This window comes from Camelus dromedarius, chromosome 35 (genome assembly GCF_036321535.1).
Source record: "Camelus dromedarius isolate mCamDro1 chromosome 35, mCamDro1.pat, whole genome shotgun sequence".
Taxonomy (NCBI): Eukaryota; Metazoa; Chordata; class Mammalia; order Artiodactyla; family Camelidae; genus Camelus; species Camelus dromedarius.
In genome coordinates this window covers 3593591-3611616 of record NC_087470.1, presented here as the reverse complement: position 1 = coordinate 3611616, position 18026 = coordinate 3593591, and the positions used below count along the sequence as shown (strand labels likewise).

Genomic DNA, 18026 nt, shown 5'->3' with positions numbered 1-18026 from the left:
TCCTTTTCCAGATTTTGGCAGACAGCTCCCAGAAGTGCTCTCTTGGGTCTTGGTCCCTTTTGGCCACCAGCAAAGGGATCAAGGATGAGCAGTAAGCCTCCTTACTCATCCAAGACCTAGGAACCTATCTGATTTCTGAGCAGGGCTTCACTCTTGTCTGCTGTCTGGTACTCTCTGCCCGGCTTCCCGAGTCCCCGGATTGGGCAGCCTGCACGCTGGCCACAGCCCATCAAAATCTGTTCCCCCGCCATGAGGCCACGCGTGATCGTGAGCAGGGCTCCAGGCCTCTGGAGCAGCGTGGCTTGGACTGCGTCCTGGCCCTTGGCGCGCGAGTTCCATGCCCTTGGTTGAGTCAGTTAACATCTCTAAGCTAAGTTTCCTCATCAGTAAAATGAAAACATATTAATATGGTAAAAAAAAAAAATCAGAATCGGGGTGGAATAAATTTCTGATGACTGAAGATTTTTTAAATTTTGAATTATACAGCAAAAGACATCATACAAATTTTACTACTTCAGAATTCTAAAGGACAGCTTCTACTGTTAAAACTAATGCATGAACGTACACACAAACACAAGTGCAGACACACTGACTCTGATCCACATACATCCCTACACACACACGTACATGGACTCATGTACCACACACACACATAGCATGCACACAACCACATATATCCCCAGGGGCGCCTGTGCACAGCCACACACACACTCACAGTCATGTACCACAAATTTCCCCAGGTGCGTTCGTGCGCACACACACGTCATAACCACCTTTGGCATTATTCTAAATCAATTTACAATTGAGGGTCTCAGTGTCCATTGTTTTATCCTCTCAGAAGATCCTGACTTCGGAGCGTGAAGCAGGAGCCCTTCGTCGCTGGAGACGGTCTTTGCCACTTACAGTCTCAGTAGAGCCAACATAAATGCTCTGGACCTTTGGAAGTGCAGTTCCAGAGCATACCTGGGAGCTCACATCCTATATATCTAAACATTTTAAGTGCAGTAGGTTCTAAAGTCCTGCCTTTACAAATATATATTTATTATAAGCAGGAAGGCCAGGTTCAAAATTAGAATTCCCAGACACAGGGGAGTCCTGCAAAGAAAGTGAGCGTGTGGGGAGAGCTGATTCCCAGACTCTGATCACTAGCCTGACCCTTTTCTTCCCAATGCTGGGTCCATCCCTTGCCATAAGGGGCCTTGGATGTGCACAGGGGGACACTCAGATTTCACGTCCGGGCTCTGCCTATAACCTCCATGCAAACAGCTGCCCTTTAGTCTCTCTGTGAGTCCTGGGTATCTGAAATCCGGGGAGAGCCAGTGCAGGCACTAGAAATGGGTCAGGGGCTGCTGAGGCAGGGCATTCGGGGTCCTGGGTTTCTAGAGCACGGGGTGGAGCCAATGACCATGTCCCCTTGGTCCTGCTGATGCCACCTGATGGGGGGGGGTGGCCAGAGGAAGTGTCAAGGTCAGGGGGACAGTCTACAGTGCAGGACCGAGGGCAGCGTGTCCCCTTGCAGGGGTCTAAGGCGAGAAGCCCTAAGGAAAGTTCTGAGGAGGCTGTAATGTATCATCATTCCCATTAATTAAAAAAAAAACAAAAGCTTACCACAGGCGTGCGTGGGGAGGGTTTTGTTCTAACAAGGGAATGCACTTGCCAACGTCTGGCCATAGAGGGCTGGTGGGCTTGCCAGGTTGACGAGGAACCGAGAGGCCGTTATTCTCCACTGGGTCTAAACACTGCCTGAATTCCTCCAGGTGACACTTAAATGCAGTGAGACATGGAACCCTCTCAAGTTGTTAAAATATTCATGGTGAGCCATGCAACTCTCTCCTCATTCTTGGCTACGAAAGCACGATAAACACAGGTGGGAATATCATCAGCCTGTTGGTTGGTTCACTGTCCATCTGGTGCCCCCTCTTGTAGGAGGCTTTATCACATCACCCAGGGCTGATCCATCTCACGATCACAGCTGATTTTCTGCAGGTGGCATCACTTGCTGGTGACACGAAGGAGACATGTTAGCCACCTCCCAAACACTGAGGCTTCTCCTGGGAGGAGCCTGCAGACCACCAGTCCAGCCTCTGCACAATGATGCTCCTCAGTGTCACTCCCGGCTTGCTGCCCTGGCCTCTAACTCTGGCCAGAACCTCGCTGGATTGTCGATAAATGTCACCCATGCACCACGTCTAAGCTTCGCGTCCAGATGTGACCATGGTTCTTCTTTTCTTCCCATCGATGGATTGTTTGATCTTTGTGTAATCGTGTCGGCAGGAAGGCCAGTACCGCCCTCTTGAGGTCTCCCAGAACCGCCTCTCTCTGTAACTGTCCTAGCGCCCCAGGGGATCGGGTCTGAAGCCTGGCACTCAGACACGAGGATGACAGCTGGAGAGATAGGAATCCACTCCTGCTGTGGCTTCTACTGAGGCTCGATGTGGCCATAGAAACGGATCCCACAGGCCCTGACTTCACTTGACTCACTGCAGGGATGCTCCCAAACTGCCCCATTCTCCCCAGAGACCGAGGGCTTTCTGCTTGTTCCCGAAGGCCCCACCCCCGAGGGGGCACTGGGTCCAGTGGAGCGTCCAGCCTGGTTCCCCACCAGCCCTTAGGGCTTTTGTGGGGCCTGGAACATCAACTACCCTCCCCTTAGGGGCCCGTTTGTCCTTTCCAGCCAACAGACCTAGGTCATAAGCACTTTAACTCACCTGAGGGTGTTTTCCTCACTTCAGGGGCAGTGAAGACGGGGCTTCTTCACACTCCAAGTGCCCCCGGTCTGGATGCAGACAGTCTGGCTCTCCACCCAGTCCTGCAGTTCCCGGCCACACCTGCTGCTGGTCACTGAGTCTGTGCTGTGTTCTCTTCCAGGACAAGAGGTGCACTCTGCCCCCAACCCCACCCCCACCAGCGGTGGCAGAGGCGGCGGACAGGCAGGTGAGATGGGGCCTGAGACAGTGCCCACAAATCAGTGCCCCAGAGGCCGCTGGTGACTAGAGGGACCACGCGGCAGAAGCCAGCATGGGAAGGGAGGAGGAAGAAGTTCAGGATAAGGAGATGAAAGGGGGAATGGATAGCACCGTGAGTACCTCGACCATGAAAGGGAAGAGAAAAGACAGTGACAGCTGGAGCGGTGTTGGTGTTAAAAGCTGAGGGCTTTTTTTAAAAATTTTATTAATTACCAATATATAATGACAGATTTCTTATTTTATTAAAGATTATGTGCCATGTCATATAACAAGATATAGTATGTTATTATTTATTAAATAATACATAATAGAAGATATACTAGCATATTATGTTCTGTTTATTTATTAGCAGATATTATATAATATATATGTAGGTGTTTATATACATAACATATAATTCATGCATCTATGTAATATATAACCCATAACAAATAATGTAAGATTATCATTAATATATAATATAACAAGATTACATAACAATAATGATGTAATATTACCCATTGTATGTCTTGGTTCATGACACATTCTCATCATAGATGCCTGTCAGAGGTATTTATGTATTAAAATTAATATTAAAAGACACAGTTATGAACATATCACCCAGCATCATAACAGGAATATTGACAGAGACATACTGTGTCCTCTTTCCCTATCCTGTTCTTGGCCTCTTCTCATAGGTAATAACCATCATCCTGACTCCTGGCTTACCCTTCTCTTGTGTTATTTTCACACACACAATATTTAAGATCAGTTAAAACAAATGAACTGCAGGTACATGCAATGAAATGGATGAATCATACACTCTATGTTAAATTGAAAAAGTAAGCCCTAGAAGGTGGCCTATAGTGCGCTATGCTTTTAACTGTGTATATATATGACAACTAAACTCACTAAATTAAGAACAACTACAGCTAGAGTCCAGGTGGGAGAGAGACAGATAAAATTTGAGGTGAGCAGGTTTGCTGCAGGTGAGCGAGATCCTTTCCAGTAACATGTCATTCTCTCTGAAGCAGGAGGCAAGGCCATCTGCTGGGAGTCAGGGAAGAGACAGAGGGAAGCTTCAAGGTGTGCAGAGAGTAGAGAACGTTAACACCACTGAGTGATAAGTGGGGAAATGTGCACACTAGAGAAATCCTGGAGGATTGCCTGGCAGCGGCAACATGGTGGGAATTGATTTGTAGTCTTAGAAACCTGTGCTGGGAGAGCCTGCTGCCTGCAGGCTCAGAACAAGTAGAGCTGGGTGAACCGAGATGGAAGTCGGCCTGGTGAGGAACTGAAAAAGTCAAGGCTCAAGGGGGTTTTGTCTCTCATAAAGAGAGTGCTGACTGTGGATGCAGAGCTGGAAGGTGGGGAAGTGGAAGTAAGAGGAACGAGGACAGGCAGGAAAGCAGAGTTAGTGCATGATGCCCCACTGAGGGTGAAGGAGTGCCAGGGAGGCTGGTGGAGAAGCAGCTTGACGGCTAGAGGTGGGCACTTAAAGGAGAGAGCATGGAACTTGGGTGGAGACACGCCCGGGTATGAGCCCGGGGGTAGGGTGAATGGGGGGTGGCTGGCTCAGGCTGACGGAGAAGAAGACCCTAAATGACCACACTGGGTGGAGGAGGGAGAATGAACTTTGACGTCTTGATGGTAGGAGGCGAGGCAATACAGAGCTGGTGGTCCAGGTGTTCCTGACTGAGGCAGATGAGCAGGGAGGCCAGGGTGGCAGGCACTGATAGGAAAGGATCCGTGTTTTCCAGGTGCTCCCACGAGGGGAGGAGCAATCATCTGAAGGTGGAAAGTGAGCACAAGGAGGCCAACCCAGGCTCCTGGTCAAACTGGGGTTGTGAGGGGGCAAAGTGTCAACTCCAGAGATGGTTACCCCGGAAGCAGGGACCACGGGTGAAGTGAGGGGACACTCAGAGAAGAGAGGGAGAAGAGTCTTCTGGGTGTAGGGGGAAGAGAGCCCCCAGGACAAAGGAGCACAGGGGCACAGTGATGAGGATGGACTGGCTCTATGGTGACACTGAAGGGATGGCTGGATCTTTGTCCTGAGGGCTTAGGTTGGGGGGACTACTGGCCTCATGAGGATCCCCTCTCAGCAGCCTGGACAGACGCTCCCGCTCCTGAGGTCTGTGTGGCCACCACTGTTCCCGGAGGGGCCCTGCCTCCATCTTTTCTTATCAGAATTTCCTGCCCAACCCCCGACTGCTAGCGAGGGAGCCTGGGCCTCGAAACTGCTTCCCGTGGAGTGACACAGGCTCCTCGGAGAAGCAGGCTGATCTTACTTTTCTCCGTAACCCAGAGCCTAGCAAAGCGCCAGCCCATGTGTGGGCCATGTAGGGGCTCGGATACTTACGAAACTAACTCAAAGCAGTAGAATAGCAGAGCCAGAGGAAGTGATCACTGAGCCCACAGAGTTCACTGCCCACACCCCCATTCTACAGATGAGGAATCCGAGACCAAGCGGTGAAGCAGCCTTGGCCAAGGTCACGCTGCTCTTAAATGCTGGCCTGTGTCGGGCATGCCAAGTGATGTGCTGCAGTGAAGGGGCTGAGAGGGGGCTCTGGGGCCAGACATCTTGGGTTCAATTCCCAGCTCTGCCATTTACTAGCCGTGTGATTAATTAATGTCCTTACCTTTAAAGTGGAACTCATAGTGGTGCGAACTCATTGGGTTGTCATGAACACAGCGTTCATGGAACAGCAGGACAGAGTTCTGTAAGGGTTTGCTATTGCTTTGGTTACTATTATTATCACCAATTGAACCCTGAAATGAAGAACAAAGGCAGCAAGAATTTTTATTTTAAAGGATTTTAAAATCCTCTGATGAATGCTTCATTTCATCTATTCAAGTTTGCATTTGACACTTATTAACAACTACACAATGGATGACTTTTGAGGCACTCTTGCTTCATGTCTTTAATTCTCACTAATGACACAGGCTATTTAACAGGCAGCAGTTTCTTTTCCAGGAAGAGGGACAAAAGGTTAAAATGTCTCAGTGCCTCTCGGTCCCCAGTGAGTTGGTTGTGACCTGTCAACCCAGCTTTGGGGAAGTGCCCGCTCCCCCTGGGCTCGCTGAGCTGCCCCGCAGCCTCCGGGGGCGCCGTACCCCCACACGAATCCAGTGTCTTTGTTCCTATCATTGTTTCATATCCCTCAAGGACTGCCCATGCCCCAGGGCCCCATCTGCCCCGCCAGCCTCGCCTGCTGGAATCCAGGACACTATCCTGGTTCTCAACCATCCTCTGTTCATATGACCGCCCCACTACTCTACATTTTGTCCTACAAGTGTGGGCTCCTGTGGCTCGCCACACAGCAGGGGTCTCCCAGTCCTCCACCTTGGGTAACTGCATTGTCCTGCACAGTGCCTAGCGAACCCGTGTGGAGGCAGGAAGAATACAGAACAACAGGTGCTCAGAGGGGCTGCCTTTCCCACTGCAGGGGCCCTAGAGAGTTTTCTCCCGGCTGGTTATTCACAGGCGCTGAAGCTGTGGAATCTCGATCTCACCAATTTAAAGGGCACCATCACTAATTACAAAAGCAATCATTTCTTCAGTAGCAAAAGGAGAAAAGACTTTGTTCCCCACCTCCAACTTTTTTCCTCCACCTTCAGATGTTTCTCATCTCTGGACTAGGGTAGAAAGCAACTCACAGAATATTATTTTTCAATGTTATTTCCCACTCTGAAGATTGCTTTCCCAGAAACGATGAAGGCTAGAATGGACTTAGCTTTCCTGGACTGAGTATTCAGAGGCCTGGGGTGGGAAGGGGAGGGGGGAGGGGAGATAACTCAGCAATATTGAACCTAACAGAGACATTACAATGTTCTATTCTAAACAGAAAGGAAGCAGGGTGCTGTAGAAACAGGAAAACCATAGTTGGAAATGCAATAACGAGTTACAAGAGAATAAACATAAAGATGTAAAAATGAAAAAGGACATCAAAATAAAAAAAGGTGGGAATGGGAGAGGGGAACAAGAAAATATAGATTTTTTTCTTTCTTTTTTTTCTTCATTATTCTTAGGATGTGTTGGAGCCTAAGCGATTATCAGTCTAAAGAAAATAGATATAGTAATGGGTTGATATATTTGAAGAATAAGGTAACCACAAATCAAAAGCATACAATACAGTCACAAAAAAACCAAAAAGAAACAAACTCAAAATGGCTTAAAGACTTAAATATTAGACAAGACACTACAAACTTCTCTCAAGAAAACATAGGCAAAACATTATTTGACATACATCTCAGCAATGGTTTCCTAGGGCAATCTAAGCAACCCAAGCAACAGAAATAAAAGCCAAAATAAATAAATGAGACCTAATTAAACTTATAAACTTTTGCACAGCAATAGAAACCATAAGTAAAACTAAAAGACAACTTATGGAATGGGAGAAAATATTTGCAAAAGATGAGACTGACATTGGCTTAATTTCTAGACTATATAAATTGTTCATACAACTTAATAAGAAAAAAATAAACAACCAAATCCAAAAATGGGCAGAACAGCTAAACAAGCAATTCTCCAATGAAGACACACAAATGGCCAATAGGCATATAAAAAAATGCTCAGTATCGCTCAATTATCAGAGAATTGCAGCTCAAAACTACAATGTTATCATCTCACACCAGTCAGAATGGCCATCATTCAAAAGTCCACAAACCATAAATGCCGGAGATGCTGTGGAGAAAAGGAAACCCTCCTACATTGTTGGTGGGAATGTAGTTTGGTGCAGCCACTGTGGAAAACAGTATGGAGATTCCTCAAAAGACAAAAAAAAAAAAAAAAAAAGACTTATCACCTAGTCCAGCAATCCTGCTCCTGGGCATATATCCAAAGGGAACCTTCATTCCAAAAGATACCTTCACCCCAATGTTCACAGGAGCACTCTTTACAATGGCCAAGACATAGAAGCAAACTAAACGTCCACTGACAGATGACTGGATAAAGATGTGGTATTTAGATATAACAGAATATTACTCAGTCATAACAAAGAAGGAAATAAAGCCATTTACAACAACTTGGATGGAACTGGAGATTATCTCACTAAGTGAAATAAGTCAGACAAAGCCAAATATCATATGATATCATTTATATGTGGAATTTTAAAAAAAATGATACAAATGAACTTATTTATAAAACAAAAACAGACTCACAGACTTGTAAAACAAACTTAGGAGTTTGGGATTAACAGATACAAATTACTATATGTAAAACAGACAAACGACAAGGATTCACTGTAGAACACAGGGAACAGTATTCAGTATCTTGCAACCTATAATGGAAAAGAACCTGAAAAAGAATAGACTATGTATATTTACAACTTAATCACTATGCTGTATACCTGAAACTAACAAAACAGCACAGGGAGTGAGTCCTTCTGGGACAAGGCCTCTGTGGCTGTGGCCTCCTTGTCACCGCTCCATCTCACCAGGAGGCCAGGGTTTTCAGAGGTGAGCGGACATAGAGCTCATACACTTCAAATTGATTTCCCGAAAAAACTATGGAAAAACCAAATTCACCTGCAGTGTGGGAAACATGAGCAGGGCCCCTAAGCAGACCGACAAACCCAAAGTAAGATGGCCCGTTGTTCAGATCGGAACCAGAACAACGACCACCTGGCCCCAGTTAAATTACCACCTCACCTGCAATGAACTGCTCGTACTCAATGTCAGGGATGTTTCTGTTGAGACTTGGGAGGTCAAAGGAGTCGGACCAGGGATCGGGGCTCTGCCAGTGGTAGAGGTGGACCCAAGGGAATAGCACCAGTACCGGCTCCTCCATCTTCAGCAGGGTATTCAGGAGGAAGGCAATGTGGATGCAGACGTTCCTACGGAGGCTGAATCCCTCTGGAGGGTTGACGTCACACAGAAGGTACCTGGCTGGGAGCAAAGGAGAGCGGGTCATCAGGGCCAGGCCTCTGCACAGGAATCCCGGCTTAGATAGAACAGATACAACGGGAATCCCTGCACAGCCCATGGCCTACAATCCAGACACATTCAGCAGCTTCTGGTTTGTAAAGTGGAGGCACTGCCCACCCATCTCCATGTGGCCAATTACTTCAAGTCCGGGAGCAGTTGTGGAAGACATCTTGGCATCCGTCTAACACCAAGCACCTGACTAGCACCTGAGCACCCGTTCTCCAGGGGCTCTCAAACTTCTTGTTCTACAGAACCCTATACACTCTTAACAATTTCTGAGAACTCCAAAAGGCTGCTATTTATGTGAGTTAAATCTATCAATATTTCCTGTGTTAGAAGTTAAATAAGAAGTTAGAAAAAGTGTATGAATTCACTTAAAAATATTAACAATCTACTGTATGTTACCATTAATACTCTTAAACAAAATATAATTCTATTTTTCAAAAGAAAAATCATTAGTGAGAAGAATAGCAGTGATTTTAATTTCTGCAAATCTCTTTTGGACTGGTGAGAGCTGAATTCTCCTATCTGCCTCTGCGTTCCCTGTTTTGTGATATCACAGGCCAGGTTTTCCCTGGAAAACCCCACAGGAACTCGGGAGAGCAAGAGTGTGCAAAAGGCAGGTGACATCCCGGCGTTTCTATGAAAATGGTTTTGCACCTCAGGGGCCTTGGATACACTTTGATAACTGCTGCCCTATCCAAGGCGAGACTCTTCTACACAAGAGCCAGGCAAGGGTCCTGGATTCTGTAATGAGTTACCGCCACCACACCCCTCCCTTTTCTGTGTGTTTCTCACAAACTCCATTACTGCAGATGAGGATGTAATCCTCAGCTGGGGCCTCTAATCCCAGAAGGCTGCTAACTTCAAGAGAGAGGGTCCCATCTACCATCCCTACACCCCGCATAGTTTATTTTGAGTCAAGTCCTAGATAACTACTTATCGGCACAGACCCTTGTGTCTTATTCCTGAGGTTGAATGAAGGAACCAACATCTGGATGGAACTGAAATTTCCCTGCAGATAAACAAGGCTGATAAACCACATCATTCCAACATCTGACTCTGGGGCTCTTCAAAACCCGGGTAAGGACCCGCTTCATCTAAGAGGGGTCCTCCGCCTGCCCGTCCCGGTGGGTTCTGGGAGGCCGCGGCCACCAAGGGCGACCCAGACCCGCGGCCCCAGCCCCAGGGCCTGAGGGGGAGGAAAGCTTGAGTCTGTGCCCAAGCCCTGTCCCGCCCCGCCCCAACACACTCCCCGGCACCACAGCCCTCCCCGGCCACCACCCCAACACCGATCCCACCCCGGTTCATGTCCACCGGCCCCGCCGACGGCGCGGATGTACGTTTACCATCTGTGAGACGCCGCCCCAGACAAGATGTCGGCCGCCTACTGACCAGGCCAGAACTAGTCGCCTGGCCGAGCAAGCCGCCATCCCCAGCAGCAAGCACCGCCATTGTCCCGGGCAGCTGCACACTTCCGGAGCCCGCTGCCCGCCCCAGAAACTCAGGCCGGCCCGCGCGGAGCGCGGCGCCTGTAACCATGGCAACGCCGCAGGGCCATCCTCTAGCGCTTGCGTCGAGTGTCTTCCCGAGTCTAGATGTGCTAGGGCAGAACTTGAGGAGCCAATGGGAGCCAGGGCGCGGCCAGGACGGAGGTGGGGTAGGCTTATGGGGCAGCCGGGCGGGGCCGCTCGGAAGTCCTGACCTGCAGGTGGCGCCGGGCGGAGGCTGGGGCGGTGCTGCCACCAGTGGGCGGGGCAGTGGGGCAGCGGGGCAGCGAGACGGGGACACCCTCACCTGTCCCTGTGTGGGGATAAGCCTGGGCTCCGTGGCCTCCGCTTGCACCGGACGTGGACCCAGGCTACTAGTGGGCAAGATAGAGGACTGAGCCCAGGCACGCACGGCTGGCCAGGTAGGGCACCTGAAGTGCAGATCCGCCAGGCCCGCTGCCGGCCTTGAATACTCGCTGCTAGGCAGTTTCCAAGAAGACGGGATCTGTCATAAGAGGGGAGGTAGGGCTGGGGTGCCAGATGCCGGGTTAGGTGCAGTCTGACAGGAGAGCCATGGTGAGAGGACTCAGAGCGGCCCCTGTGTAGGCGGGGCTAAGAGTTTGGGGTATAGGGTGGGGGTGGTGTGTGCCTTTCTCTGTGGTCTCCTCACTCCAGAGCAAGGGGCTCTGCTCCCCCCACCCCTCACTGCACTCCCTGACTTCCCCTGCACAATCTGGGGTGTGGTCATGTCGGGGCAGGGAAGGCCCAGGCAAGGGGCTCATTCAGGGGCAGGGGCCACTCTGCAGGGATGCTGGACCTGACAGCGATGTGGTGCTTCGGAACTCCCCTGGGCTGGGTTTCTAACCAGTGGGATGGAAGGGCCTTTCCTTCCTGGGGTGCAGTTGGGGGAAATAGATCCATCATGAATGTCAGCCCTGAAAATGGAGGCTGCGCTACATCCATTCCTGGAAAGAAAAATCAGGCCCCTCCAGTCCAGGTGACTCAGAAAGTCATTCAGCAATGTTTGGGGTCCCCAGTTTACGTTTTCAACTAGAGCTGAGCTGCTCAGGAGGCCAGATCTCTGTCCGTGGCTCCAGGAGTAGGCTTTCTGTTGGGCGACAGGATCCTCACAAACACGTGTGTCTTTGTGGGTCACTCCCCTCTGACAAGCTGGGAGGCAGGGTGCAGTTGTGGGAAATCGTGTTTCCATGAGGAGAGGGCCACCAAGTGGTGGGGGCACAGGAGACAGTGAGAAAGAGTCCCGCAGCCTTTCTGGAATCAAAAAACTGGCAAATGTGAAGAAGTGCATAATTTGTTTTATTGAACAGGCTGCTTATGTACGTTTGGAGGGCCAGGTTCAAGGACTCTGCATCCCTCCAGGACAATAGCCTCAAGAGAAGAACAGAGCAGGAGGAGATATGGGGTTTCTCCCAGGAATGAGGCAGAACAGGGATTTCTGCAGATTTGCAAGGAGACCCCGACCACTGAGCACGGGGTTACAACCCCACATGACCCCTGTCGTGTTTGGCTTGGGCTCTGGGTCTGGCCTGATCATGTATTCTTCCAGCTGAGTTCCAGAAACTCAGAGGGTAGATTTAGAGAGGCTGCGTTTGGAACCCGGTGTGGAGACGGAGGGTCGTTTATCCTGAGTCCCTTCAGCCTAATCACTGTAGCTCAGTTCCAACACCACCCAGGCCCCCAGGGTGGCCGTGGAGGGAGAGCAAGCCTGGCAGGTGACCCAGGGGTCCCACTGCTGTTCCCCTCCTTTATCTTTGTTCCCTTTCATCCCGGAAGGTGTGATTGTCTCATGTCATGGTGACAAGCCATCTCTCCTCTGTCAGGTGGGGTCCCCACACCCACTCAGCCTTCTCTCTGCATGGATGATGAAGGACCAGGCTCACTTGAAGTTCTGAGCTTGAGCAGTAAGGTGGAACCAAAGAAACCAATGGAAACAAAGAAACAAATCATTGTGGCAAATCTCCCCACCACAGAGAAGCTGCCCTGAGTGGAAGGGTGGGTGTGGGCATGCCCATTTGTTTCCTGTCTCCCAGTGCTCTTCGCTTTCTTATTGCAGACCTGCATGGTTACAACAAAATGATCTGCAAAACTGAAAATATTTACTCTCTGGCTTTTACAGAAAAGGCTGACCAGCCTCTGGTTCCCGTACCGGTCAAGTGATAGGAGTACCTTTCCAGTTTGGAAACATCTGGGCAGGCCCAGGTTTGCAAAATTCTTTAAGAGTAGTTATGGAGTTTTGCTTCTAAACATTTTTACGGCTGTATACTTAACTGTGGTTGTCCTGTGTAATTCTGAGCCAGGATTTTCTCAAACTGTTTCTCATTTCTTATACCAGACACCCCTAAATTCCAAGGGGAATGGGATGTTAAGGAAGCCATGGAGTTTAGGAAAAAGATACAGATTTCATTTCCATTTAAGCATCGATGTATCTCCATCCTAGGCAGTATCGGTTCTGTGGTATTGATAGGGGAACTAAATAGCAACCAATTTTATAGAAAATAGTGGGTCATTGGGTACACAAGTTCTTCTTTTCAACATTTTTGTAATGTTTGCAGTTTAAGATGACCATTCCTGAGAAACAGGCAGCCTCTTAGAATGAAATAGCATTTTCCCTGAACCATACTCAATTTTTATTTCGTAGACAGCAGGAAGGACATTCACACATTCAAAAATTGGGGACCTCAAAGATAAAATTTAACTTTCTGAGAGCACACTCCCCCCGTCTCCCTCTGTTCTTTACACTGTCCCATTGTCCCTGAAGGCTCTTTCGTATCTTCTGCTCATGACTCCAGTAACTCTTCCTCCTCTTTCCTCAGCTGGTAAGTTTACTTTTCTACTTTAACCAAGCAAACTGAAGCCAACAGAAGAGAACATTCACCAGCAACTCCTAGCACATCCGCTCACCTTCTGATGTCTGTGACCTCACTCTCGCTTCCCCACCTCTTATTACATCAAAAGCCATATCATCCAAAAGTCGCCAGGGGGCCCATCCATCCAATCTTCCCCGGGCTGTCTCTCCCACATCCATCCTCTCTGTCACTACCTCATCTATTTTGTTCTCCTGCTAGTTGGCTCCCATCAGTATATAAAAGTCCATCCTCTTAAAAGAAACAAACAGCACTCCTTGTCCCTAATTCGCCCCCACCAATTGCCACCCCATGTCTTTGCAGCAAATCTTTAATGAGTAGTTTAAACTCACTGTCTAAATATTTTCTTGAGCCATCCGCTTTTGCACCCACTCTGGCTTTTCCCCTGATCCCTCGCTCTATGGAAACTTCTCTGTCAAGGCCATCAGTGACCCCACGTTGCTAAATATAGTGGTCAGTTTTTAGTCTTCATCATGCTTGGCCCTTTGGCAGCATTTGACCCAGCTCTTCCATCCCTCCTCCCCCGTGTTCCTGCTTTACTTGACCTCCAGCCTATCGCTCTGCTTTCGATCTTCTGGCTGGTCTTTTGCCAACGTCTCCTCTTTTTTCCAAACATTTACTGCGAATGTGCCCCGGAGTTGGGTCCTGGGTCTCTCCTCAATCTCTCTGCTATAACTTTGGTGGAAGCAACCAGACTTGGAAATTGACATGCCATCAATTTCTCGATTTGTCCAAACTCCCTGATTTGCCCTTTCCATTTGGAACTCTCTCCCTGATACTCATATTCTTTTTCTTTCATTCATCTTGCTTTCACATTCATACATATGTTCTACTGTGTAAATTACTTTTCCAAATTTTGAATCAGTCCATACATATCATGTAAAATGCTCAGATCTCTATTATTTCCACTAAGATGCTTATTCTACCTTAGAACCTTTCTGCATTTCTGTATTTATGTCAATAAAGTGAATAGTATTTCTACAAGCCTCATAGTTAAACAGTGTGTTTGTTTGGGGCTATTATGTAACATGAAATAATGATACATCAACATAGTCCTTTTTCATTTAATTTTATGTAACACCAAGATGAGGTTTTTGCATGAAGACTGGTTGTATTGAAATTTTACCTACGTTATGGACAGTCAGTTTATGTGAAAGCCCTCATTTCTCCTCTTTTTGATATATTTTCCATTTGGCTATTATAACATATACATTGGCATGAAATAAAATTCCAAAATCATTCACATAATAAAATCAATACATTTAAATTATATTTTTTAATGTTAATAAGAAAGAAAAAGAAACCCAAACTCCTCTACTTATTAGGCATTTCTGTGGCAATATCTAATAGACTCCTTAACCATGACATTGAAGAACTGAGCTGATTCCTACCCCTTTCCACCTGCTCAGCCCCATCTTGTCCCATCCCCTGTGGATGGAGAGGACATCCATCCCATTTTCCAGGTCCAGATATTGGAACCATGTTCTTTCTCTCTCTTTCACTTACACATACACACACACACACACACAGCAAATACAGCTTGTTAGAAAATCCTGGCTACTCTGAATTCATTAACCACCTACTCCCTGTTCCCCACCCTCCTAGGAGCCACCTTAAACCCCTTGTTGGACACCAAATAGCCTCCTTCTTCCATCTTTGCTTTTCTACAATCTCATCCACACAGAGTCAGAGGGAGCCTATAAAAGCATACATTGAGGGGGTGGGTGTAGCTCAGTGATACAGTGCATGCTTAGCATGCATGAGATCCTGGGTTCAAACCACAGCACCTTCACTAAAATAAATAAATTAAACTCCTCCCAAGAAAACCCAAAACAAAAGCATAAATTGGACATCACCCATCCCATCAAAACTCACTAAAAGGGTCACCATTCCATTAGGAGCCAAAGTCGTCCCAAAGTCTTCCAGGACCCGGCCTGCTCTGCCTCTCCGCCCACACTCTCCCCATCACTCTGGGGGCCTCTGGCTCCGGCTCTTCCTTCTTCCTCCGGATCTATTCTGCTTCAAGTTCATTACTCCGTGAGATCTGCCAGGATTGCCTTATTCCCTCCTGCCTGCCTCCCACCCCACCACCATCACCTGAGTTTGCTCATATCACTCTTATTTTTCCCCAAGCTCTTGCTACCCCCATCATGTTGCCTGTTTTCTCTGCTAAAACTCTGAGCCCCCAGTGATGGGGAGTCGTGTCTATTTTGTTGACTAATAAAGCCCAAGAGCCTTGGGAACGGGTATAGTTACTAGATTCCCATAAGTAGTAGGAGCTTATACAGATTTGCTGAATGAATGCAGAGGTCCTGGTCCAATTCGATGGAGCACTTCTGTGTCCTGCTCAAAGATTAACTCTCCTTTCCTCCTGAGAGGGGGTGACCACTTCCTTGGTGATCAAAGGCAAGATCTATTTTCTTTATGCTGTTAACCTTAGGCGGGGAGACTGGGGGATCTTCATTTATATTTTAAAATTTGATTCACTCTGCAGTTTGTCTCCTGTCTATGTATCCTTTTGAGAAACCGTTTATGAGTGATCATTCTTCCATCAGATTGAACAGGATCCAGGGGGAAGTACCAAGCCTGTCCCATCGGCCATCCTGTGTGTCATGTCCTGTGACCCAGTGGATGCTCAGCATGTATGTGAACCAACAGGAGTGAGTGAAGAGATGGGAACATCTCATTATTGTGGTGGCTGCACTCTGTCCGATGCCTTGAGATATGGGGAATGGTTTACAACTGCGGAGGCGAGATGTCAGGTCCTCTGTGCTCTTCCTGAGTGCCCTGGCCTTACCCATTCCCCCAGCCCCCTCTGGGCAGCCAAGCCCAGGAGCTGGGCCACCGGCAAATGTGCTGATCAATAATCCACCTCACCCAAAGTCCGGGGGTAAGAGCGGCCAGCACAACTGGTTGTAGACTCTGAAGTCAGGTCCTTGGAGGAATTCCTCACTGAACAATGTTTTGGACCTTTTATTTTTCTCTATAGCCTCCAGCTGAAGAAACAGATTGCCTTAGGTACATGAAAGGTGAGGACACCTACTATCCCCATGGAGCCCAGTTGGGCCTGGGAGTCTGCTGTTTGTACAGCCGGTGGGCTCGTGTTGCTTTGGGCATCCCTGTGCCTGAATTCCTGCAGTACACTCGGTGGTAAGAACGGGGGTGCCTGGCAGGGAGGGAAGCGGGTTGGGAGACTACACAGCTGGGGAGATGTTAACCTGGGGTGAGCGGGAGCCGGCTGATGCATGGAATCTCGGTGCAAGGAACTCTCCAAACTCAGAGAGGTTCCCACTCCCGCAGGGTCCCTTTGATCAGGGTGCTAGGCTGTCAGCACTGCAGGGTCCCTCTGAGGATCACGGTGCCTTCAGGCAGTGGGAATTAAGGGGTCCAGTGGCAATTAAATTGACTGTGCACCCAAAGCCAACCCCTGTCTGTTTCAGCCTGTTTCCTAATCTGCAAAACTGGAATGATGTTAACCATCCCGCAGGTTTGTTGATGGGCTGGGACACACTAGACAGCCAGGAGCTGGAATTCCTCTGTGCCCTGATTGTTATCCTTCCTTCACACTATTTACTCTCACAAGTTCAGTCTCTCTGTCTCTCTCTCATTCACTTGTAACTTTCTCTCCTGCTCTGGTTTCATTTGATTCCCACCCTCCTCCCAATCCCCAAATGAGTGAAATTAATTTCTGTGTGTCAGTTCCAAATTCCTGGGAAAGATGCTCTGTCCTCTCTGGATTGGTTGTCCAACCCATCAGTTGCAGTCAGAGGAGTGAGTCCCTCTGTGACCAGAGGAGGGGCTCTGCCCAGCCCCCCAGCCACCACTGTGGGAGCACATAGCTCTCCGAGGAGGAGGTACTGGCTGTGACTTGGTGTCACTAAGTGTGAATTTATCTCTCCTCTTGCCCCACCTTCATCCTCCTAAACAAAGATGAAAATTATACACTCCCGAGATTTGTGTCATGGAACACTCAGGGTAGGGGCTAAGAGGGCTGGATTCCCTGCTGAGTGTAAGGGGCTACAGTGATTCCCCAACGAGAGCTTGTAAAGGAAACAGCACCAGCCCCACTGGACACTTAGGGTGCTGAGTCTGCGTGACATTGAGCCAGGCTTCTGACCACAGCTCAGGGGTCTGGTCCGACCGGTTAGTCTTTGAATCCAACCAGGTTTGGATTCCTCAACCCCTCCCTGAGGTTTTACCTGAACCACGAGCTTCTGTATCTCTGAAGACAGATGATGAGGACCCTTCACGTAAGGCATTTGCACAGCCCTGTGCGGGAATTTGTGCTGCACGGTCTGCCCGGCGAGCTGACCAAAGTTCGTATTTTACTGATCTTAGAAATAGTCTGGTTTCCTGATGCACTGTTTCACTGAACAAGCAACAGAAGCCACCTCTGGCTGATAAAAACCAAAAAGGGACTTAATGAAAAGATACTGGGAGGGTGCATGGAGTGGCCCAGACCAGAGCCGACCCTGGGGCCATAGGAGATGTTGGGGAGCCCCAGGCACCAGGCTGCGCAGGGTGCTACCGGGCCCCCTGCTGCCCCAGCAGGGACCCCCCCTCCTCCTGACACTCCACCTCACTGCAGGTTCATGTCCCGGCAGGGCCAGGTCACACTGAAGCCACCAGCACACACCTCAATGGGGGAGTTGGCCCCTTCTCAGCTGAGGGCGTGCCTGGTGTGGGGAGAGGCCCAGTTAGAGGAAGACGGTTCCCCTACTGTTCCGAGTTAATGCGCAAGTCAGTGCCCATCACTCAGGAGAGCCGGGCTGGCCTGACCT

At 48.8% G+C, this 18026-nt stretch overlaps 2 long non-coding RNA genes across 2 annotated transcripts; one reads left to right on the top strand and one right to left on the bottom strand.

The window, feature by feature from the left end:
* Positions 1-3823: 3823 nt before the first annotated feature.
* LOC135319940 (uncharacterized) lies at positions 3824-8719 on the bottom strand. The gene is made up of 3 exons (XR_010379015.1): positions 8595-8719; positions 5585-5714; positions 3824-3995 (listed from the first exon to the last, which is right to left on the bottom strand). It is a non-coding gene; the product is annotated as an uncharacterized LOC135319940 (long non-coding RNA).
* Positions 8720-14900: 6181 nt separating this feature from the next.
* LOC135319939 (uncharacterized) lies at positions 14901-16909 on the top strand. Its single transcript, XR_010379014.1, has 3 exons — positions 14901-15887; positions 16235-16395; positions 16686-16909. It is a non-coding gene; the product is annotated as an uncharacterized LOC135319939 (long non-coding RNA).
* Positions 16910-18026: the final 1117 nt, after the last annotated feature.